This window comes from Ictidomys tridecemlineatus, chromosome 13 (genome assembly GCF_052094955.1).
Source record: "Ictidomys tridecemlineatus isolate mIctTri1 chromosome 13, mIctTri1.hap1, whole genome shotgun sequence".
Lineage (NCBI taxonomy): Eukaryota > Metazoa > Chordata > Mammalia > Rodentia > Sciuridae > Ictidomys > Ictidomys tridecemlineatus.
In genome coordinates this window covers 3,369,978-3,394,883 of record NC_135489.1, presented here as the reverse complement: position 1 = coordinate 3,394,883, position 24,906 = coordinate 3,369,978, and the positions used below count along the sequence as shown (strand labels likewise).

Here is a 24,906-nt window from a genome sequence, read left to right as displayed (position 1 = left end):
AACACCTCCTAACAACAATTTTTCGTGCTATCAGATCATTTCACACCGTGCCATTCCACCTTCTCGCGAGTCTTATCACACAAATGCAGTTTCAAGCTGGATGTTTGATGGCTACACTGCAAAAGAGAAAACCCTGCCTGCTCCCCACCCCCGAGCAGCCTTCCTGAATACATGGTGGGCCTGCTCCCCTGTTCCTTTCTGTTCAATGTGGGTTTAGAAGAACGGCAGCCTTGGATTTCAGGGAGCAGTGGGGTCTGGCATCCTCCGCCTTCAGAGCCAGGCTCGACTTCCAGATGATCCTGACAGGACAGAAAGAGATGGTCAGATCCGTGGGCAGCAGACCACACTGCCGACCATGCTTTGCAGCCCTGGGCTGGTGTGCCGACGCCATGCCTGCTCGGGGGTGCTGCACACTTGTGCCATGGAGATTTTGGACTGAGGCCTCCGCCTTACTTTGGGATTTGGTTTGCTGTGTTTTTGGAAATACTGGAGATTGGTCCCAGCTTGGCATCACGTGTAACTGTGCCCTGTTGAACACGACGACATTCCCACCTGAGATGCACCTGCATGGTGGGAAAGGACGTGCTGCGCTTGCACCAGGTGCTACACAGCTGTCCCTGGGTGGACCCACCACCACTGCTCAGCACTGGGTGACAAGCTCTTGTGGAGAAAGCGTGGGATCCAGAGGCCCAAGATTGGGCTGCTTTCTGCTCCTGCTTCCGTAAGCTTCAGAATTCTAGCAATGCCCTGGGCATGGCGGCCATGCCTGTCATTCCAGAACCTCAGGAGCCTGAGGCTGGAGGACCACAAGCTCAAGGCCAGCCTGGGCAATTTAGTAGACCTGTCTCAAAAGTTTTTTAAAAAGGACTACGGGTATTTGGCTCAGTGGTGTAATGCCCCTGGGTTCAATCCCCCCAAAACCTGCAAAAAAAAAAAAAAAAAAAAAAGCAAAACTCTTAACCCAGTGTGGGATGTGCTTCACCATCCACCCAGTATGTGGAAGGGCCTAATAAACTATAGATAAGAATTTTATTGTTAATAGACTTGCTTAATTAATTATAAACACATGATTAAACAGCTCTTCTCTCTCATTTCTTGTCCACAAAAATAAGAAAGACTTTTTCAAATGTCACCTTAAAATTGGTAAACAGGCAAAGGCACTGTAGACACCTGGGATCAACCACATACTTGAGTTGGAAGAATAAAACATTTGCGGCCTCATAGGGTGTAGTTGTGTCGGAGTGTCCTCTACCCCTCTCCATTTCAGCTCAGTTGAAGTCTGAGCACCACAGCATCTGATATGAGATTAGTAAAATCTATGTTGGAGAGAGAGGGGGGTCTTCGAAGAAAACAACTCAAAAGATTTGGGTTGACTGCTTGAGGTAGAAACAAACAAGCCCAGGACCTCCTTGCCCTTCACCTACTGCCCAGCACAGGTTTCCCGCAGAGGTGTGCAGAGGTGCCACTTGGCCCACGAGCAACATTCAGTGCCCTAGTGTTCTAGCCATGGCCCTCCGCGGGTCCGACATGAACTCCGTGCAAGGACTGCTGTGCCCTCACAGAGCCTGCAGAATCCCTCCTTCGTCACCAGGAGCCCTTAGGGTTCCCGCTTGGCTCCTAGGGGTTGGGATCTGAAGCCGCATGAGGACAGGTCTCCCCAGAGACCCGGGAGCAGGACTCCCTTTCCTCCGGTCCACACCAGGCTCACTGAAGCCCAATGACTAGAGGTAGTAATGGCCAAACTCTTCTCCTTAGGTTAGAATGGTGGGGGGACAAGTCCACAGTCTCCTTGAGTTTAATAGGTGGCTGTGCCATCTCCCAGGAGGAAAGAATTATCACTTTTTCTGCCAGGGTGCAACCAGAGGGCCTTCAGTGGGGCCCGGGATGTGGGTGATCAAGGACCCAGGAGGTCACACGCTAGGACTGGTGTTTCAGTGTTGCACTTCAGCAATGTTCAGCGATGCTCCAGATGCAAAGCCTTTAGTTCGATGTCTGGTTCACTTGGCCTTCACGGGCTGTGTCTGGGTGTTTTGGCTGTTTGGATCCTGGCTTGTCTCAGCCTCTTGCCATCCATGCTGATGTAGTTCACTGTTCTTTCTTGCAGTCTCTCCAGCCTGTCAACAAAGTCCACTGGTGAACAGACTTTCACCGAGTCGTGCTTCTTTACTTAAGATGAGTATAGATTGAGTTCATTGAGAAATCGGCTTCAGCATCACAGCTCCGTGAAGTGCACGTCTTACTCCACAGGCCAACTCTCATCCAGCGACAGGAGCTCGGACAAGTCGCCTCCACTGGGCGTCTCCATCGCCAGCAGCACCAGCGCGACTCTGAGCCTCGTGAACCATTCCTTGCTCTTAGAGGAGGGAAGGGCCCCTTCCTTTCCACTGCTTCTAGGTTTCTCTTGCCGACCTCCGTGTTTTCTACTGCTGCCCAACAAACTGCTGCAGACCTAGTGGCTGCAAACACCTACTGGCTTATCTGGGGTTTGGAAGGTCTTTTACTCATGGGCTCACCAGGCTGAAATCTGGCTGTGGGCCCTGGCGGAGATCTCGCCCGATGCTCAGGGTCCTCTTCTGAGCTCTGGCTGCTGGCAGAATCCAGCGGCTTGTGTTATAGGCCTGAGGCTCCCAGCAGCAAGTGACTGCCCACAGTCCCTGCCTATGGCCCCTCTGCTAGCACGCTAGCTGCTGGGAGGTCAGGGGAACACGTTTCTATTGCTTCCAGTCCTTGTTAAGAGCTCACCTGATTATCCTAGACATCCCATCATAGTCACAGGTCCTCCCCCACCTCCAAGGGAAGGGGTTTCACAGGTGGGTACTCAGAGGCAGGTGTTGGGTAGGACTCTGCCTTCCACACCTCAGGAACCCCTAGGTCAAGTTCCTCTCGTATGTGAGATGAAGGCCAAGTGCTCTGCCCTGGGCACAGCCACGGACCTATTGGTTTGCCTCCTGCTGCCCGCCTCCGGCTCCCTTCTGTGCCTTCTCCCTCCTCAGCAGCTGGCTCTCCTGCCCCAGTTTCAGTGGCTTTCCCTGAGAAGCCACCTCATTTTTGCTCCCACAGGAGGCCTGGCCCCCTTGGTCTGCGCCTCTGCAGTGCCCCACTCCCTCTAGCAGCAGCACTGCCCCGTCCACCTCTGCAAGGGCCAGGGTTTCCTTCCTAGCTCTGCTGAGGACCAGGCGCAGGCCCCCACTGCCTGCCCGGCACCTAGCAGTAGGCCGAGAGGTTACTGCAACTGTTCCACGTGGACACTTCCCACTGATGTCTCCAGGTGGGCAGCCCAGGACTTGGGCCCTCGGGATGGCCCAGCCCCTGCCCCGTCTGCCACGCCCCTCCACAGGCGAGCCGACCCTTGGCCAGGTGGCACCTCACGGGCTCCTTTACCTGGCCCCCTCTTCTGGTCTCCTGTGAGGCCCTGGACAGCTCTCCTGGTGGACAGGAGCCTGAGGGTCCTGGCAGCCGGCCACACTTCCCCAGCCCTGGGCTGGGGGAGTGCTGGTCACAGGCTCTCAGCACAGGGCTGGGGTCTCATCAGTCCTGGGGGACAATGCAGGGTGACAGGGAGAGCTTGGCTTGTAATCAGATCAACCCGTGTGAAAGCCCGTTTCCTGGAACGATGAGTCATGTGACCAGGCAAGTTCTGGGACCTCTTTGAGACTCAGTGTCCCCACTTCAAACCTGAGGTTGGCAACAGCACCTTCTTCCTCAGAGAACTGGTGTGAGGATGGAATGATAAAAGGCCCCGGGGGCCCAGCACGGCCTCCGGCCAGGACCGACTGCTCCTCCCAAAGGAGCCAAACGGCAGCCTCCCGTCTGTCTGGCGCTCCACTGTGTCATCAGTAGCCTGTGGCCTGCTGAAGGCTCCTCACCTCCTGCGAAGGGGTCAGGATAGGCCAGGAGGGAAGCGGGCTCTGCGCGGGCTGCACACGGGCTGCACACAGGCCAGACATGAGAATAGGGAGGAGCACTTGACTCCCAGCCTCGGGTCTAGAGGGTGGCCGGAGGACGGGCTTCTCCATGGGAAGGGACCCTGTTGACTTCTGGGACTTGGGGACAAGGGAGAGCTTCAGAGAGGCAGCGAGGCAGCTCCTGTCTGGCCAGGAGCACTGCGAACGTCTTCCAGGAGAACACAGGAGATGGGCTGCGTCTCCTGTGCCGATGATGGTTCGGGTGCTGCGTGCTGGGGAACCTGATATAACTGCACTTTGGCTGCACAGAGGCACGACGCTTCAATCTGGTGCCAGTTAGCAACCACAAGCTGGGTAGACACCCTGGTGAAGTTGTGGCACCTGTGCCTGTCGTCGGTGCGATGATGGGCCAGGTGCTGATTAGAGCCTCAGGTGCCAACACCGCTCTCCCCCAGCCAGGGTGCACAGAGACCCACACTGTCTCAGAGTCTCTGAAATGTCACATGGAGAGGCTGAGATGACCTGGGGACTGGCTGCTGTCCTCTCCCCATAAGCAGCTCAGGCTAATGCTGAGGAGTTAGTTGTTCAGCGTTGTCGCATGTACCTTGGAGAACGGTGGGGGGTAGCAGGCTTCCCTTTGGGAGGTGTTTGGAAGTGTCTTTTGGGGAGAGATGCCCTGTGTGGGGAGGGCCGCGGGAGCCTCTCTTCGCAGACGTTCTCCTGTCTCCGCACTCCAGGGCTTGTGTTTTGATTAGCTTGTCCCTTAGGCTATCATTAGCGTCTTTGAGGGGAAAGTATTCAGTCCATAAATATGAAAATAAGCCCGTAATTGACCCTTGGACTGAATTTGTTTCCATGAGGTTTTGGACTGAAGAGGCCCCTCTTTGGAAAGCCCTGTGTGTGACATCAGCGGCGGTGCCCGCTGGGATGCCCGTGCAGGCCTGCACTTAGGAGGGCAGAGAGGGCCAGGGAGAGAGGGTGGTGGGCTTGTCTCCTCGCTGTGAGCCCCGTGAGGCACCACAAAGGAGTGCCGCAGAGTGTGTGCCCTGGCGCCAACTCACCTGCTGGCCGCGGAAGGCTGCTCCCACGTCCCACCAGCACGTGCCACTGGTGTAGGAAGGTCCCACACAGACACTCCTGGGGATGTGACAGAGGCCACCGCAGTGGTCTGCAGGCTGCCCGGGAACTGTGCTGGCTAGGACAAGCCTGCTCCAGAGGACCTGCCCTCCTGCAGCCCGGTGGTGCTGCGCCTGACCTCAGGGTGAGGTCCTCCCTCCCTGCACCCTGCCTGTGACTTTGCTCTTTCGGGAGTACCCACCACGGCTGGCAGAACACACGGCCTTGTGACTCGGTGAGCATCATCAACACAGTGAGCTGGAAGGGGTACAGAAAGTGGAGGCCGCCAGAGCAGACGGACCCCAGGCTCAGTGGAGAGGCGGCTGGGAGACCAGCGAACCCCTGGGAATAAGAACATACATCATATTACTGACACATATCATCTAAGTATGCAGTTCGGTGACAGTAAGCACTTTTTCCATGTCGCACAGCGTAGGCTTTTCATCTCCAAAACCTTTCAGCTTCCCAAAGGGAAACTCTGCCTTCTACACCAGTTCCCCACTCCTCCTACCCCACGCCCCCGCACCACCCTCTGCTTCCGTCTCTGGGTTTGCCACTCTGGGTCCCTGACGCACTTCACAGACAGCAGGAAGGTGCGGCCTCTGTTCCTCGTGACTGGCTCATTTCACTCAGCAGGGTCCTCCAGGTCCATCCAGGCGGAGGTGTGTGTCACCATGTCCCTCTTTCTTAAGACAGAATGCTGTTCCTCTGTGTGTCTGCCAGGTCTTGTTCACCATCACCGTCAGTGCACGTCTGAGTCGTTGCTACCTCTGGATGGTGGGAATGTGCTGCTATGGATAAGGTGTAAATAGCTGAGTTTTGGGTTCCAATTCTTGTGGAGATTGATCATATGACAATTCCATATTTAACTTTCTGAGGAAGTGACAAACTATTTTCCACAGTGGCCATGTCATTCACACTGATCAGCAGTGCACAAGAATTTTTTTTAAATATATATATATTTTTTAGTTGTAGTTGGACACAATACTTTATTTATTTTTATAGGGTGCCGAGGATGGAACCCAGGGCCCTGCACCTGCTAGGGGAGCGCTGTGCCCCTGAGCCCCAGCCCCAGCCCAGCAGTGCACAAGGATTCTGATTTCTCAGTGCCTTCCTGAACCCATGTGAGTTTCACTGTTTTTATAATAGCTGTACTGGTAGGGGTAGAGCACATTCTGTGTGGCATTTCCCTGATGACTGGTAGTGCTGAACATCTTCTCCTGTGTTTATCATCCGCCATGTGTCCTCTCTGAAGCAAGGTCTACTCTTATCCATTGCCCATTTTTTAAATCAGGTTCTAATCCCCTCCATGTTTTCTTTTAGAGTATTAGAGTTTTAGCTCCATGGTTTAAGACTGGATCCACTTTGAGTTAACTTATACATATGGCACAAGCTAAGTTCACCTTATTCTTTTGCACATGGGTATCTGCTGGTCCTAGTGCTATTTACTGAAGAGCCTGTTCTTTCTTCATTGACGATCTTAAAGCCACAGCCCCAAATCGCTTGACAATCTAGGTGAGGTGTCTGGCTTTCCTCAAGTCCATTCCTCCATGTCTCTGTCCCTGTAACTACACTGTTATGGATTTGACATGAAGTGTTCTTCCAGGCTCTGTGTTGAAGACGTGGCCCCCAGTGCAGGAGTGCTCAGAGAGGAGGCCTGGGGACGTGGCTGGATCTTAAGGCCTCTGCTGCCATCTCAGTGGATTACTCCATTGACACTGAGTAGACTCCTGGGAGGTGGGATCTGCGGGGAAGGAGTGGCTCCTAGGGTGTGTGCCCCTTGGAACTGTATCACGTCTTGGCCCTTCTTCTCTCTGCCTCCTGGCTGCCATGAGGAGAGCGCCTTTCCTCCACACGCCCGTCCACAATGATGTCTGCCCTGCCTTACGCCCAAAGCCATGGAGTCGGCTGACCGTGGGCGGAAACCTCTGAAATCAATCATTCCTCCTTTAAGTTATTTTTTTCAGGTATTTGTCACAACAATAAAAAACTGACTATTATGGTCTTGATTGCTATAGCTTGCAGTTACATTTGAAATCAGGAACTAAGGGTCCTCCAAATTCCTTCTCACCCCCTCAGGATTGTTTGGATTATTGCCCAATTTCTTTTCCTCCCTCCTTCCCTCCTTCCCTCCCTCCTTCCCTCCCTTCCTTCCCCTGTACCCATTGGCATCTCTGAGATAATTTATAGAACCATATTTGGGCAACTTGACTTGAAAAGTTTTTTTTTTTTTTTTAGTTTAGGTGTAATTTGTCTTTCTAAAGTTCTTAAGAAAACTGTTCACCCATTTTCATTCAAGTTCAACAAAAGATAATAATGTGCTAGACTCTAAAATAATGTAGATGAGTTGAATTTTATTCTTATTCTTGAAAACTCATTGCTGTGAGCAAGTTGAGCCTCCTTACCCTCCGTGGGGTCTAATGACTTGACTTCTGTGTTTCGCACTCCTTCCCCATGGAGGAGGCTAGGTGGAACTTTGTTCAGGATGTTGTGACAATGAAATGAAATCTGTAAATGCTTTAAATATTTTGAAGGAAAGGTGTCATCTGCACTCAAGGAAAAGTCCTGGTACAACTCCTGAATTGGTGCACACGTCCAGTTCCCTGGTCATTCCATGCAATGTCGTAGATGGCACGTTCCCTTTCCTAGGAATCCCAGGATTACCTGGGATTACTGTTCCCAATAGCCAAGAAATGGAAGCAATCTAAGTACCCATTAGCTGATGAACAGAAAGAGAAAATGTGGTACATGCAGGAAATCAATCCTACTCAGCCATTAAAAAGGAAGAGACTTCTCATTGGTGGCACCATGATGGAACTGGAAAAAGAAAGAAAATGCTGGTTGGAGCTGAACTATATGGTAAGCTAGGATTGCCTGGCTCTTCTCTTCTCTTCTCTTCTCTTCTCTTCTCTTCTCTTCTCTTCTCTTCTCTTCTCTTCTCTTCTCTTCTCTTCTCTTCTCTTCTCTTCTCTCTCTTTTCATGTGTGTATGGTCCTAGGGATCCAGCCCAGTGCCTTGTGCATGCAGCCAAACTCTCTACCACTGAGCTACATCCCCAGCCTGTATTTCCTTTCTTATTTCCCTAGAGTTTATATAGGTTTATTTTCCTTCCTCCCTCCCTTCCTCCCTTTCTTTCTTCCTCCGTGTGTGTGTGTGTGTGTGTGTGTGTGTGTGTGTGTGTGTGTGTTTGCTTAATTTTTATATTCCTGCTAGGGATTCCATGTGGAAGGACTTGGCACAGTTGGCCACTTCCAGTTTCTTCATTTTTTTTCCTTCACTCGGCTTCCAAAACAACACCCTTGCTGGTTCTTCCTTTCTACCTGGGCTTTTGCCTTGGATCACCCAAGACTCAGCCCTGGGTGATCTACCTCTCATCATTACATTGTGGTATCAGGTTGGTGGAGACCAATCTGCTATTCTCATGTCCGTCAATTTTACATGCTGCTGATTAACACTAGAATCAATACTCTCAAAGCACTCAGGCACAGTCTCACTTACCCTCCCGATACACCTTCTGCTTTTCCATGTGATCTTATGGTGCTCTGCAAACGTGTTATTGTGAGCCTACTGCAACTTTCTTCTGCTATAGGTTCTTCTAAGACTTAGAAATGAAGGTACCATCAACTGGTGTCAGAAAACCTCACACTCCCCCTTGGAGGAGGCAACGGTGATGTCCTCCTCTCTAAACTACAGATGTATTATACTATAATTATGTCATGTCATAATTATAATATGTAACTAAGGTTGTACCCTGACCTTAACATTCAGAAGTTTACAACTTCTCCTTTAATAGAATAGATCTAAAACAGTATCACTGGGGGAAGAAAACTAATTGGGAAATAGAAGTATATTTGCATGCAATAATTTTCTTTCATTACCAGAGACAGGGGATTAGAGATATTTAGCTTTGTAAGTGTGCATGTCCACATGTGTGTGCAACACACACAATTTATTTTCAAAAAGGGGCTCTGAGTGAGAAGTCAACACACAATTTCTATTAACAATAATGAGAATTGGGTGAGTCTCCACAGCCTGGAAGTTTACCCCTAAGGGTCCACATAAATTTGAGCTGTTGACCGTGTGAAGTGTTCTTTTATGGGGAGTGAGTGCACTGAGAAGCAGATGCGTATTTTCCTGAACTGGCTCTCACCAGTGTTATGTCTGTGTAATTCTTCGGACTTTCTTCCTGGAGTCCAAGTTCCGTGCACCCCTTGCTGATAGGGCGGCGGCTCTGTCTCCCTGAAAAAGCCGTGGAATGGCTTCACCTTTTGTTATAAAATATGAGCTTAGCACCACAGTCCCTCCCTTCAGGGGTTTTAAATAGAAAGTTTCAAACTAATAGAGAGCAGTGAATTCAGTTCCCCTGTTTCTGTCCTCTGTGCAGTGTGTGCAGAATATTTGAAAATGAAGGCCCTCGCGACAAACAAACAGGACCTCTCCCACCCACATAGAACCCCAACACACACACACACACACACACACACACAGATTCGTGCATGCCAGTGTGGCTGGGTAGAGTGCTGGTCTTGTGGTTTATGTGAACGAGGAGGCTTATATCCTTTAGTGTTAACTTATTTTTAAATTCCTCAAAATTGAGAGTGTCAGCAAAGAGGACACAGCCCTACTGTGTATCTGAGCCCCAAGCAGGACCCAAACGCTTGTTGCTGTGGCCTAAAGTTGGAAGGTCTGTTTTCTTTGAGTTCTTGAAATAAAACAAAAATGAGTCAATATGGAACAACAGGCTGCTCTCCCCCAGTTTCAGGGGTTATCTCTGCTTCCGTAAGGAAGAGGGCCTCCTCCTCCTTCACTGTCTGTCTTGAAGGTTCTGGGGCAGGTCAAGGGGTGCTGGGCCTGTCCAGGGAGTCCATGAGCTCTTTCAGGGGGGCCACTGACTCATCCTGTTGATGGAACTGAGGTGTGCTCAGTGTGAGGACGGGTCCAAGTGCCCCGAGGCCATCGTGGCCCCACACCCAGAGTCTCCAGGGTCCCTCCGCCTTGGCTTCCTGTGACAAGAACACCTAACAGGAGATCAATCCTGTTAGCAAATGTTGACGTGCACAATATTTCATTGGCCTGTAATATGCCCTCAACAGACTCAAGTTTTTAAGGTATGCTTTTGGAATGTTTGTAAGTATTCACAGGGAGAGAGGGTTCAATGGGCTTACGAGGGAGAGTACATCCTCTAACTGTGTCTCTCAGTTGTCAGTTCCTCTGAGGAGGCAGCTAACACAGGCTCATGGTGGCATCCTTGTTGGCGTCCCAGTTCCTGGCTGGGCGCCAAGTCCTTCTGGGTGCCGTCCTGCAGCTGGCTGAGAAGAGTCGGTGCCTAGGTGGCTCGTGCCCTGGGGCTGTTTCTCATGACTAAAGCCAACAACAGGTCACTCACGGCTACCAGAGTCTTCCTTGAGCCAGGTGCTGTGTGCCACCGTTTAGACGCATTGAATTCCCGAAGTGGCCCTGGGAGCAGAGGTCCTGGACAGGCCTAGAAGATCAAGTGCCTCCTGTGCCAGGATGTGGCTGATGTTTTGTCCAGGTCCCACTCTTGCCCAGCAAGCACAGGGCTGCTGGGCTCTGGGCTACCCTCTCACCAGTCCATGGCAATGTACAGAGCATAAGGTGGTTCTCATCAGCTGCCTTGAATTCAAACAAAGTGCCCATATCTCCCGTTGGCACCTGACCTTCCATGGGTGTGGAGCCTTGCCCGCTTGGAGTGCAGATAGCAGGTTTAAAAGGACAAGGTGGGTCACACTCCTGCTTGAGCTCAACCAAAAAAGCAAAATGGCACCGGCTGTGCAGACCAGTTGCAGATGAAAGTTTGGACTGTTGCATTACAAATGCATCCACCCTTCCTTGCACCATCCCTCTACTTTCCCTCCACCTCTCTCTACCTCCCCTCCACCTCCCCCACCTCCCCCACCTCCCCCATCTCCTCTCCACCCTTTTCTGGGGTGCTGGGGGAATTTAGGCTTTCCCAGGAGACCTGCAAAGGGTTCTGCCCCAGGTGAGGGCTTGGGAGGAGCTGGCTTGCATTCTATAGAAAGTCATTTATGTGTGTGTGAGCACATGTGCATATGTGTGTGAGTATATATGTATGTGTATATGCATGTGTGAATCACAGATAATGCCACCAAGATTGGCCCAGCAGCATGACATGAGCTTGGAGGGAATTCCTAGTTTACAAGATATTGAGAACTTGGCAAGATTTTGAACTTGGCAAGCACTGTTCAGGTCTCTAGTGGCACAGGACCCATAGCCCTGATTCCTTTCCTGCTTCATCCTTCTCCAGTCTCAGGTCTCTCCACACAAACCCAGCTGACTCCTGGGGGGTCATGTGGCTCTTGGGTCTCTTCTTGGTAGCTGTTAACAGTCTCTCTGGAACAATGAGGGTTTTAATTAGTCTATTCAACAATCAATTTCAGGGAAGATTTCTAACAAAGCAATTTCTCACAGAGTCCTGGACCTGTGGTCACTTTCTCTTCCTTAGACAATTCTGAGAATGGCAGGGGAGATTTTTTAGTCAATGCTGAGATCTGTAAGGGATGTCTTATTGGGTTAGGCATGACTCTGGTACCTACAGGGTTTATTTATCATAGGGACAAAGTAAATATGATGCATGATTGCTAGATGCTGCTTGATTTATGTTACTCAAATACACAGAGTTATCATTATATGTATTTTCTACCAGTACATGATTCAGCTTTCTTTTGTCTCCAAAGATCCTACTCACAAGGTAGGTATCACCTCCACTTTACAGATGAAGAAGAAGTAGTTTTGGAGCAGTTAAGAAGCTCCTTGGTGTCACTGGGCCTCCTTAGCTCTGCCTCCTGCCAGCCCCTTCCATCATGTGAAAAACTCCCTTTCAGAAGTGAAAGAGAGGAAGTTACGTCATCAGCATGTGGACTAGATGCTCTGCTCGTCCTGCTGCAAGAGAAGCTAACTGGCTGTGGAGCCCACAGATCCCCAGCTGCTCCCTGGCTGCCATGAGAGGCCACCCCGCACAAACCCAGCGGCCTGCTCAGGGACCATGCTGCAAACGGCATTGCCCAGTGCCCCCAAGACAGTGACCTCACAGCCTCCTCCTCCTACTGTTTGAGACAGCTTTGTGGCACTAAGACTGTTCACTGCTGCCCCAGGCACAGGAGAGGGTTGGAATTCCTGCTGCCTTGAGCTTGGCTGCTGCGACCTGTTTCGCCCAGTGGATTGAGAGGGGACTCACTGAGTTCCTTCCAGGCAAGAGCCTTAAGAGCCAGCGCAAGTTTCCAGTGTCTGTAACCACAAAGCCCCTCGTGCTGGGGCTTTAAACAACAGACAGTGATTGCCTCACAGTTGTGGAGCCTCCAAGATCAGGGCGGAGAACCTTCCTAGCCTCTTCCAGCTTCTGGTGGCTCAGCAATCCGGGCACCCCTTTGGTCTGTGGGCACGTGGCACATCTCTGCCTCTGTCAGCACAGTGTTCTCCCCGTGTGTCTGGGTCTCTGTGCCTTCTCCTCTGCTCATGAGCACTCAGTTGTTTAGATGGACATGGAAACAATTGTTCCCAATTTTATGCAGTGAATAGGCACTTCTTTTAAGATCTGAAAAACACTCTGACCATCAAAAGCTGTCCTGTTTGCCAATTTTCCCGCAAAGTTCATCTCGAATCTGTCCTCACATCTAAGATCTTTGCTTATCATGAAACAGTAATGAGGTATATTGAAATCTCCTTTTCCTTCCCACTTTTTAAAAAGACAAGCTTGACGTGCTTGTGTGTTACAGGGTATTAGACTAAGAACTCGGGGGGAACATTTATGATATCTTGGTGGTCACACTGGTCCAGCAGCAAGAGAGGGAGAAGGAAGACACTTCTGTTGGTGACAAGCAGCTTCCGTGTGAGAAGTGCCACTGTAGCCAGCTTCCCCAATGCCGATCACCACCCAAACCCACAGAAACATCGGCAGACGGCTTCCAGAGCTGTTCACCCTGTGAATGGGAAGTTATTGCTCTCTGAAAATATGCAAAATGCATTAGAAGGTAATTGCAAGACATTCAGGATCTGAGAAACTTACTTTGATGACTTTTAATGGCAAAATATACTATCTTCCACTGGGCCTGAGTTTATTTTGTTAGTCATGCTAATTGTTCAAACAGCCCTAAATGGCTTAAAAAACCTGGCAAACACTTGTCTAATACCTCTAAGCAGATGGACAAATTCCTAATTAAATCTAAATTTATTCTTTATCTCTAACTTCCTTCAGAAGAAGAGGAGGGTCCTGGTGCACCCTGACTTTGCCGTGAACCCTCAGCCTCCTCCTCCCCACCTGGTAAAGGATTGGCTTGAACAATTCTTTGAAATTCCCAATCACAGGGAAACAGAATGATCTAGAATTTTTTGCTTCGTTTTAAAAATTCACAGAATTTAGCATTTTCACTAGTTTCTTCTTTCAGGATTAAAGAAATCATAGTTGGCTGCGGTGACCTGGTTGGTCTCGTTGGGTCTCAGGCTCTGCTGTTTCCCAGATCCTCCTCCCCCTCCTTCTGGGTTCCTTTCACTTCTTGCTGAAGCACATTCTTCAGGCGCATCTTCCTCCCCAGGGGAGGTCTGTGGTTAATAAGTTCTAGCTTTCCAAGTCTGCGTTGCCTTTATTTCACTGTTACTACTGAGCAATCGTTGGTCTAGATGCAACGTGGCGGGCTGACGGCACGTCACCCCAACACAGGGTGACACTGACATGGCTGGAATCCGCCCCGAGAGCTGCTCTCTTTCTAACTGCTGCTCCTTTGACCTGGTCTAGCTTCTCTGTAACCATGAAGACCCTCTCTCTTCTCCTGTCGCTATTTATTTCACTACTGTGTGTCGAGGTGTGGGTTTGTTACTTACTGTCACAGCATCCAGGCTTTCTGGCTGAGAACCCGCTGTCCACCTTAAACTCTTAAAAATTCCCAGCTCTTAGTCCTTGTGAACAATGGCTTTTCTACCATTTCCACTCCTGTAGGGTATGACCTACATACCCTGTAGGAGTGGAAAGTGTAGTGAAAGAACTCTGTGGACAATTCTACACCATAAATTTGGCAATACACCAATTCCTTGAAAAATACCAACTCCAATAACACATCTGATATGAATGGATAGAGTGAATAGTTCTGTAACTATTAAAGGGATTTAATTCATAGTTTAAACTTTCCCATAAATAAAGTCGCCAGGTCATGATGGAGTGTCTGAGCTTCCTGTTCTATATTTCATGTTACTTTCATTTTCTGTATTTCTTATTGCTTTCTTTATTTCTGCCACATTCTTGTTAAATTCCTCACTAGTATGTTCCCATTCACTAAAACCCTCTTCATCTGTATCAGTTTAGAGTTTATTCTACTGAGTTTCTATTTTCGTGACAGTGTTTCTTTCCCCACCTTTCTCATTTTTTCTGTATACCCGTCTTCGTGATTCATACTTGCTATTTTAGCTCACATTCGCTGTTCACCATGGCAGATTGAGAGCCTTAACAGGTGACATCCTTCGTCCTTCCCTGAAGGATGGTCTTTTGCATACCTGTGGCTCCCCTCTCTCTCCAGGTCCACTATTCCTTCTGTCTGGGTGGACCTGGGACTTGCTTTGGCCAAAGGAATGCAGAGGAAGTGGCAGTAATACAGTCCTTCAGGCTAAGGGGCCCAAAGTGGACAGGTGAACCTGCCCAGCTAGGACTAGCACGGCCACACAGCTAACCTAGGTGCATGAGCAATAAACACTTACTTTTTATGCCACAAAAGTGTTCCATATTTTTGTTGTTATGTGGGCTTACTGTGACAATGGGCAGCTTTTTATTACTCCTTTTGCAAGAAGGCAGAAAGTATATGTAAGAACAGAAATTAAAATTGAAACAGAAAAACAATAGAGAAAAATCAATGCAATAAAAACTTTTTAAAAAACAGATCAATTGAATTAATAAAGAAAAAAGGCTGATGAGAGAAATAGAAACCAAATTTCTGATATCAGGAATAACAACTGTGACCCACATACCCTATAGGAGTTGAAAGTGCAGTAAAAAAACTCTATGGACAATTCTACACCATAAATTTGGCAATACACCAATTCCTTGAAAAACACCAACTCCAATAACACATCTGATATGAATGGATAGAGTAAATAGTTCTGTAACTATTAAGGGAATTTAATTCATAGTTTAAACTTTCCCATAAATAAAGTTGCCAGGTCATGATGTTTTCATTGAAATTTCTACTATATGTTTAAAAAATCAGTACCACATTTACCAATCTATTTTAGAAAATAGAAGAGGAGGTGGATACCTTCTAAAATTTTTTGATGACAATGTTATGCTGATACTAAAGTTATTTAGGACAAAAAGAAAAGAATAGAATAATACAAAAGAAAACTGCAGTCCAGTACCCCTCATGACTATAGATGCAAGAAATCTTAACACTATGTTAGCAAATATAATTCAACAATGGATGAAAGCCAGATCCCTAAACCCAAAGGTCAAATGTCTTCTCTGATGTGTGGATGCTATCCCACACAAGGCGGGACAGGAAGAAAGAAAGTTCAGGAGATTAGACAACGGGGACTGAAGGGAAGGGAGGAGGCACAGGAATAGGAAAGACAGTGGAGTGAATCTCACATGACTTTCCTAAGTACATGGATGAATACACCACAGAGAATCTCCACATCATGTACAGCCACAGACGGCGATCCTAATGAGAATAATATGTACTCCATGTTTGCATAAATATAACAAAGTATACTCTACTGTCATGTATGACGAACACCACCAAAAAATGGGTGAATAATTATGCACCAGGCTCAAGTAAGGCTTATTTCAGGTATGTGAAGCTGTCTCAATATTCAATAGTCAAATCAAGGTAAAATCCTATTTTAACAGACTAAAAGAGAAAGAAATCATATATTTATATTAATCAATGCAGAAACAGTGATTGACAAAATTCAACACCCATTGATTTATAAAAAACTCAGAAAAATAGGCCTAGATGAACATTTCCTCAACGTGAGAGATGGCATCTATGAAAAACAACGGCTAGTGTTATGTTTAATAGTGAAAGACTGAAGGCTTTCTCCTTAAGATTAAGAACACTTTTTTTCATCACTCTTATTTAACATTGTGCTGGAAATTTGAGCCAGCATAATAAGGCAAGGAAAAAAACCTACAAAAACAAAAGGTTTATAAATTAGAAAGGGAACAATGCATTTCTTTGTATTTGCAGATAACATAATTGTCTGTGTAGATAATCCCAATGAAACTGTTGAAAAACTCCTCAAAAAATGGAGTTAAGCAAGGTTGCAAGATCCAAGATAAGCATACAAAAATCAACTGTATATCTATCTACTGGCAATGAACACTTTGAAGTTGATGTTAAAAATAAAACAAATATAATTTCCAACCACCTTGCAACATGAAATACTTAAATGTAAATCTTATAAAACATAGGTAGGATGTTCATGCAAAATGCTTGTGAAAGAATTAAAGAATATCTAAATAAATTAGACAAGTGAATTCATGCATTGGAAGATTTAGCATCATAAAGATGTCTTTTACCCAAATAGCTATAAAGGTTTAACGCAATTCCTTACAAAGTCCTAGAAATGTTTTTGTAGCTACATACTACATTATTATCACATTAATATTGAAATGCAAAGGAATTAGAATAGCTAATTTTTTTAAAAAGAAGAATAAAATGGGATAAATCGGTCCACCCAAATTCAAGACTTATTCAAGACTGCATGGCATCAACAGAGTGTTAGATAACGTAGCTCAAAGGATCACAATAGATAATCCAGAAATAGATCCACACAAATAAAAACAAGCGATTTTTGAAAAAGGTGTAAAGGTGATTTAATAGAGGAAAGAAAAATGTTCAACAAATGAAGAGAATTTTGACATTAATATCTCAAAAAATGAACCTAACCTAAATTTTACATTTTAAACAAAAAGTAATGCAAAATGTTCCAAGGGTTTACGTATCAAACATAAAACCCTAAAAATTGAAGGAAAAAAGAGGTGAAAATTTTTGCAAACTAGTGTCACCTAGAAATACTAGACCAGAGTCAAAACCCATAAAAGGAAAAATGGATGAACTTGATATCATAAAAACAAAAAGCTTCTGTTCTACAGTAGAGTGTGTCGAGAGGATAGAAAGATAATTTATAGAATTTGAGAATAGATTTGCAAATCATGTATATGGAAAGGACCAGTAGCTAGAATGCATGTAGATCAACTAAAAGAACTTTAAAAACTCTAAACAATAGAACTAGAAAATGAGCAAAAGACATTTTATCTAAGAGTACACAGGGATGGCAAATAAGCATGTGAAAATGTTTAACATTTGGGCTGGGGATGTGGCTCAAGCAGTAGCGCGCTCACCTGGCATGTGTGCGGCTGGGGTTCGATCCTCAGCACCACATACCAACAAAGATGTTGTGTCTGCCGAGAACTAAAATAAATAAATAAATAAATAAATATTTTTAAAAAAAATGTTTAACATTTAACCATGCTGCTAATGAAAATTAAAGCCATAGTGCAATATTATACTTTCAGAATGGCTAAAATAAAAAAAATGATGACAATATCAAATGCTGATGAGCATTAGAAGGAACTGAACCATTGGAACTTGCTGGAGAAAATGTGAAAGGGTCCTGCCACTTGGAGAAACAGCTCAAGGGTTTCATTGAAGACACACCTTGCCGCTACAGTGTGACTCAATAATGTCACCCCTGAGAACTGTCTGTTCAGGTCCTTGGCCCATTTATTGATTGGGTTATTTGTTATCTTATTGTCTAATTTTTTGAGTTCTTTGTATATTCTGGTTATTAGGGCTCTATCTGAAGTGTGTGGATTAAAGATTTGTTCCCAGGATGTAGGCTCCCTGTTTATCTCTCTTATTGTTTCTTTTGCTGAGAAAAAACTTTTTAGTTTGAGGAAGTCCCATTTGTTGATTCTAGTTGTTAACTCTTGCGCTATGGGTGTCCTGGACATACAATCAATCAATAAGTACATGAAAAAATGCTCACCATCGCTAGCAGTTAGAGAAATGCAAATCAAAACTACCCTAAGATACCACCTCACTCCAGTAAGATTGGCAGCCATTAGGAAGTCAAACAACAATAAGTGCTGGAGAGGATGCGGGGAAAAGGGCACTCTTGTTCATTGCTGGTGGGACTGCAAATTGGTACAGCCAATTTGGAAAGCAGTATGGAGATTTCTTGGAAAGCTGGGAATGGAACCACCATTTGACCCAGCTATTCCCCTTCTCGGTCTATTCCCTAAAGACCTAATAAGAGCATGTTACAGAGACACTGCTACAACGATGTTCATAGCAGCACAATTCACTATAGCAAGATTATGGAATCAGCCTAGATGCCCTTCAATAGATGAATGGATAAAAAAAATGTGGCATTTATACACAATGGAGTATTACTCTGCATTAAGGAACGACAAAATCATAGAATTTGGAGGGAAATGGATGGCATTAGAGCAGATTATGCTAAGTGAAGCTAGTCAATCGTTAAAAAACAAATACCAAATGACCCCTTTGATATAAGGGGAGTAAACAAGGACAGGGTAAGGACGAAGAGCTTGAGAAGAAGATTTACATTAAACAGGGATGAGAAAAGGGGAGGGGAGGGGAGGGGAGGGGAGGGGGGATAGTAGAGAATAGGACAGACAGCAGAATACATCAGACACTAGAAAGGCAATATGTCAATCAATGGAAGGGTAACTGATGTGAAACAGCAATCTGTATACGGGGTAAAGTTGGGAGTTCATAACCCACTTGAATCAAACTGTGAAAGATGATGTATTAAGAACTGTGTAATGTTTTGAACGACCAACAATAAAAAAAAAAAAAATGTCACCCCTGGACATTGATCCCAGAACAAAAACTTGGGCTCACGTAAAAACTTGTATGTGTAGGAAAGTTCACCAAGGTTTCCTTGTAGTAGTCCCAAACTCAAAACAACCCAGGTCCTTCCTCAGGGAGCTGTTAAACAAAGGGTGGCCGAGCAATGCCAGGGAACACCTGTTGGTCATTAGAAGGAGGGAAACTTCCCTCGGGCAGTGACTTGGGGGGTCTCTTTGCACTGTGTGAATGAGCCAACCCAAAAGGTCTCATAGGTGTGGGTCCACCTCCCTAACACGGTTGGAGCAGCAAAATGACAGAAAAGAGGGTAGGTAGATGGGTGGCAGAGACTAATGCTGGGCTTAGTGCAGGCTCTGTGCCGGCAGGAGGAGGAAGCTCAGGGGTTGATGTGTCTGTATCTTGACCTATCGACTTCCTGCAGGAAGCTCAGGAGGATATTCTGTCTACACTGCTGGAAATAAGCAAAGGGTGAGTTACAGTGTGGTCTGGCTGGAAGCACACCCATTGGTGAAGCGTGGTGGTAAATCCTATTACCTGTAAAAGGAAGCGCCTCAGAGCACTACCCTGTGGGTGGAGAGGGGAAAGCGAGTCCTGAGTGCCACTGCTGCTGAGCTCCTCTTCCCTGCTCTGCTTCTGTGAAGCAGTTATGGATGCAAAAAAATCCAGGAGTGCTGTTCCTCCAGCACCCCGTGTCCTCCCCTTACAACAAGCGCAAGTCTGTGAAGTAAGGAAAAGGGAGCTGAGTGGAGCCGGTTCTTCGCAGAGCTGGGCTACGAGCCCCACCAGGGCTGTGCCTCTGCAGTGATTCCCAGCTGGAGCGTTGCTCATCTCGGTGGCTCCCTGGATTCTCAGCACACCAACAACATCTCCCTTTTTTTTTTCTCCTTTAATCTTTCTATTTTTAACACAAAGAACATTGTATTTTACAAAGGATCCAAGAAGGCTGCAAACCTGTCTCAGCGCCTCTTCATTCCTGCGCTCCATCTCTGCCCCTCCACTGGGTCCCACCTCCAGGACGCGGTGGCTCCAGTGGCCTGCCTGAGACGCCCCTGGAGTCCCCTGGTGCTATTTGTAGGGAGACCTTTCCAGCTTTTTTTCCTTTCTCCTTTCCGTCTGCTTCTTCCTCCTCTTCCTCTTCTTCTCCTTGTCCTCCCTCCCTTTCCTCCTCCTCCGTTTTCCTGGGAGACAGAGATTTCTTTGTGCTTGGGGTGACTGATTGAATTTTACCTGCGCTAAATTATAGTTGCACATTCTCGTAATTGCAGAGGGCCACACGGAGAAGCAAAGCATTGACTGCTGTTGTACTGGGATTTCCCAGATGTATAATTTCAAATTGATATGAAAAAAAGCCTTGCGATGCATTAATAATAGCATAAAATGTAACTCCGTTGGCCAAGGGTGAGCAGCGGCTTTATTTTCTTAGCTGCAAAACAAGCTATGGACCTCAGGTGACTAGCATTTATTGTCAGAATGGGTTTTCTATTGCATACCTTCCCAAACACAAAATAAGAAAAGATTTATGCTGAATCTCGTGCTCCTTCGCAGCGAGCTACACACGTACCCAGAGAGCACATGTAAATGCTGAAGCGGCGGGCTGTTGTTATTTTTTCCCTTTTCACTCAGTAGCTCAAAAAGCAGAGGGCTTTTCTGTAATTCAGAAGCACCCATCCACATCTGGAGGAGGAAGCAGGTCACTCAGGCTATTTCTTTTATATGGTGTCATTATTCTCTACCTAGCGTCTGACAAATACCACTCTGGTGACATCAAAAAAAAAAAAAAAAAGAAGAAGAAAAAAAAAAACGAAGAAAATCTGAGGGACACTGTATAGTTTTCTTAATATCTGAAGTCACTGGACCATAAGAGGCTATTTTATTTTAGAGCTTTGCTCGTGTGTACATGTGTGTGTGCTGCCCACGTATGCTCGGGGCAAAACGACAGTTCTGAATCAAACCACATTGCAGGGGTGGTGAAGTTCTCCGTGTTTATGTTCTGTACCCAAACTCAGAGGGTGTTTCCCATCAGAAGGGTGACTATATGAATAGTCTAGATAGGTTAGCCAGCAGTTCTCAAAAAATGGTCCAAGGACCTCTGGGGGATTTTAGGGGTCAAAATAACTTTAATAATAACGCTGAGATGTTGTTCTTTCTTGCTTTCACAAATGTATCTGGAGGTGAGGAGACAAGCGATATCACAAATGCAGGATCCAGGAGCGTCCAGCTGCCCTCCATTCAGACAGACTTGAAAATTTATAAAAATGTGAAACAATGCCATTTTTATCACTATTTATTTTGTTTTGGAAAAAAGTTATTTTGCATAAAGTGTGGTAATGTAGAGTGAGTTTTCTGTTTTGCTATTGTCAAGTAAAGTAACATGTTTCTCAGTTTTTATTTCTAATATGGTAAATTTTGATAGTTATTATCATGTAAATCTAAGTTATTTGGGGGTGGTGTGATCATGGGGCTTGAGGCCGGTACTTGTAGAGGATTCTAGAAGAACGCTTTGACTGCCTGTGGCTGTGTTCTCTCACTCCCATTGGCCGAGGAGATGTCTCTGTCATTGTTCCCAGGTACAGAGACCTTACCCACCAGGGATGCTTCTGATGCCTGTACCAAAGTTACCCAAGTCCAAGGCCAGAGGGACTGAGCCCCCACCTCTGCTGTCTCCAACAGATCCATCCCCAGGAGCCCCAACCTCGTGGGGTGCTGTGGCCCTAAGTGGTCACCACTGTCCGCACTGTCCTCAGGGTGCCACTTCTGTTTCTGGGGCTTCAGTGCTAAGGTGGCCTTCCTCCAGGTTGGTGCCTTGCTATCTCCTGAAGAGGGCTCTGCTTTCAATCTTCATGTGCAGCAGCCTGGGTAGAAGCCCTGTGTAGAATGCAAATCTGGGCCTCTGGGCCAGGGGGCATCTTGTGAGGGCCAGTGGCTCAGCTCTGGTTGGATTTCTCCTGATGCTGTGGACCCCCACAGGATCCCCTCATGCCCTTCCATATCCAGGAGGCTCCTCTGCACCTGAAGATGCTCTGATCCCCGAGACGCTGGCCCTTAGTGAGAGGATCAAGGTGGAGGCAGGTGCCCATCTCCACCAGTGGTGGCTGTGTGTGTGTGTACTCACACACTGCTCCCGTGATCCTGTTTCCCGTCACCCTTCTGTCTCTGGTGGTCAGGACAGGAGGTCTGCGCCTGAAGTCCACACCCTCCTGTGGGGTGAACAGCCGAACGGGCTCAGTGAGCACTGAGTCTCCACGCTCCTGGCTCTGGTGAACCCGCACTCGGCGGTGGTGCCTTCATCGCCAGCTCTGCACTTTGGTGCTATTTCATCTTCCTCTAGATTAATTCTCTCTTCTCAAGACCTTCTAAGAAATTATGTATTACCTACTGTTTATGCCAGCTGAGGATTTTGTTTTGTATTATAAACATTCTTTTAATTATAGCATAAAATGTAAAGTTCTTATCTCCAAAACTGGATTTTGAAGCAGACATATAATTTGGGGGGGGGTAGAGAGATGTCTTTTTCTTATTTTATTGTAATTTGTCAGTAATTATACACAGCTGAATGACCTAGAGAAATTAAAAAAAAAATTACCACCCTCCTCCACTCCCAAATGAAGAGAAAATGATATCTAAGAATAACAATAAAGATACTCACTTTGTGGAGGGGGGTTGCAAGGTAAAGATGTCTTTAAGAGATGAACTCTGAGTCTTGACACAATGGGCAATAAAGACCTTCTGGCGCCCACCATGGTCTAGCGTCCCTGGAATTGCCTCTCAGGTGGCGTGCTAGCCAGTCTCGGATCTGGCCGCCGTCTCCAGGGCTGGCCTGGAGTTCCTTCCGTCTTGGATCTCTGATGCTAAGCCCAAGTTCATTATCTAGGCAAACACATTAAAAATAACGGCGTGAAAAGCACTTCAACACCTCTCACAAATTATAACAGTTGGGTGCAATTTGGATTAGATAAAATATATATTTATTTTATGGAACAAACATTCAGACGATAAAATTTTGTTTAATGGTAACCATATTACCCGGGGATGCAGTAATGGAATTCAAACTTCATTACTGGATATCACGTGCAGGTGGCATGAGTGAGCTGATGCCATTCCTAGTTGTCTTCAGAATGACTTCCTGGCACTCCTGGGCATGTATTTGGGTGAATCTAGAGAGCGGCTTATCAGCATGGATGGGCCCTAGGAACCCGGGTTCTGCGGCCTGGACTTGGGGCAGAAGCCCTCCCTCAGCTGGCCCCAGGAAGTAGGCCGGGCCAGGCCTGGGAAGGGCTGGTGCTGGGATGCCAGAGTGGCCATCTCTGAGCAGGCAGTCTGTGGTGGGGTAGGCAGAGCAGGAGTCCAGGAGTCCTCAGAGCTGAGACAGGAATTTGAAATAAAAAGAGAGCTGCTGAGTCGCAAAGAAAATGGTCATGAGCCATTGAGATGCAGAAAATGCCCAGGAACAATTGCAGCTCCTGAGCAACTGCCCTGGTCTGGCTCCCTTCACTCCTGTCCTTGTAACATGAGGGCAGTGAGCCAGCACAGAGAAAGCAGGTAGAAATTGCGCAGCTCCACCCTGGGCCCACCTCCTGTCCAGCCCCTAGCAATGGACCTCTATAGAGGTCAACACCCACCAAGGGGCTGTGGTCTCTCCCTCTGGAGATAGCTGGCATTGTCCCTTGGATGTGTATATCTTGCTTTTCCCAAAGGTGTCTCTCCTGAGATTGCCACCATTCTCCTTGAATATGTATCTACTTTACTAAGTAAATCTCCGTCTGTGCCTTTGACTGGCATGTGAAATTCTTTTTCATCATGTATGCTAAAACCCACTGGTCCTGACTCAAGCTCCTCCTTTCTGAGAACTCCTTGGACCCTTGTTGGGGACAAGTCTTCTCCTGTGAGAGAGCTATGTGGTTCAGACAGAGAGTGCCACAGGCTCAGGTGCTGCGGTGGCCTCCAGGCCACAGGGTTTCAATGTAGATTCTTTACATTTTGGATTCTGTTGGCCATACTCCAGGAGCTAATGTCCTTTCTGAGAACGAAGAAAGCTTTGTCTGGAGTCCCCTTTCCTTCCCAAGTCTCGCATCGCCTGTTGATAGAAATACTGTGGTGCTGCAAGGAATCGAACGTGCTCAGAAGTAGCTCTACCAAGTCAACTCTACTTTTGCAGAAGGGCGTGCTGCCCAGCAAAGTCCAGCAAGCAAGCACACTTAGGGGGCAGTCCACCTGACTTAATCCTTAACGTAGCCCTGCCCCTTGCTCTGATCCGAGGAGCTCGGGGGTTTCCCTCTATGCCACTGGCTGATTTTAAAGTTGGGGAGGGCAGAGGGAAGGGCGTAGTTAAAACGGCTATGATTGGATGTTACCTCCCAGTTAAGGCTAAGTGCCTGTGTTCTGAAAATGGACCACTGGCCTTTTTATTTCTCACACCAGGCTTCAGCCAATCGCTCCACCCGGACACAGTTTACCTCTGGGAGTGGGAGTATGATACTCAACCTGAAAGACTGTCCCTTGTAGAAAGGAGGAAGTGTGAGGTCCTAGGGCACAGGGGCAGCTAAGGGGTAGGAGACCTACTGCATCCCGTGGTGTTTAACATGGAAAACGGAGCGGAACGGAGCATTCTGCCGGGTGGAGGTAGGAGCCAGGCGACCTGCAAGAGGGTACAGGCTGGGCCAGGGCAGGCAGCTCAGGGCAAGGGAGGGTCGGTGGTGAAGGGCGCTCCCGGAAGGCAGGAGCTCATGTTCCAGTTTTAGCAGCAACACAATTTGAGTGATCATTTATTTCTTTTTTCTTTTTTTATTTGTCCTACTTAGTTGTACGTGACGGCAGAATGCATTTCAATTCATCAAACACAAATAGAGCGCAACATTTCAATTCTCTGGTTGTACACGGTGTAGAGACACACCATTCGTGCAATCATACACATACCTAGAGTAACGATGTCATCTAGTTCCACCATCTTTTCTACCCCCAAAACCCCTCCCCCCTCCTTTGCCCAATCCAAAGTTCCTCCATTCTTTCCATGCCCCTCCCCATCACAG

General features: G+C 47.1%; 1 long non-coding RNA gene across 1 annotated transcript in view; it reads left to right on the top strand.

Annotated features, from left to right (window-relative positions):
- Window positions 1-17,877, top strand: part of LOC120885287 (uncharacterized) — a 99,295-nt gene extending 81,418 nt beyond the window's left edge. Inside the window, exons 3-6 of the long non-coding RNA XR_013429463.1 lie at window positions 2,105-5,426; window positions 6,027-6,145; window positions 7,556-7,880; window positions 11,738-17,877. This is a non-coding gene — a long non-coding RNA (uncharacterized LOC120885287). The remainder of the gene's footprint in view (window positions 1-2,104; window positions 5,427-6,026; window positions 6,146-7,555; window positions 7,881-11,737) is intronic.
- Window positions 17,878-24,906: the final 7,029 nt, after the last annotated feature.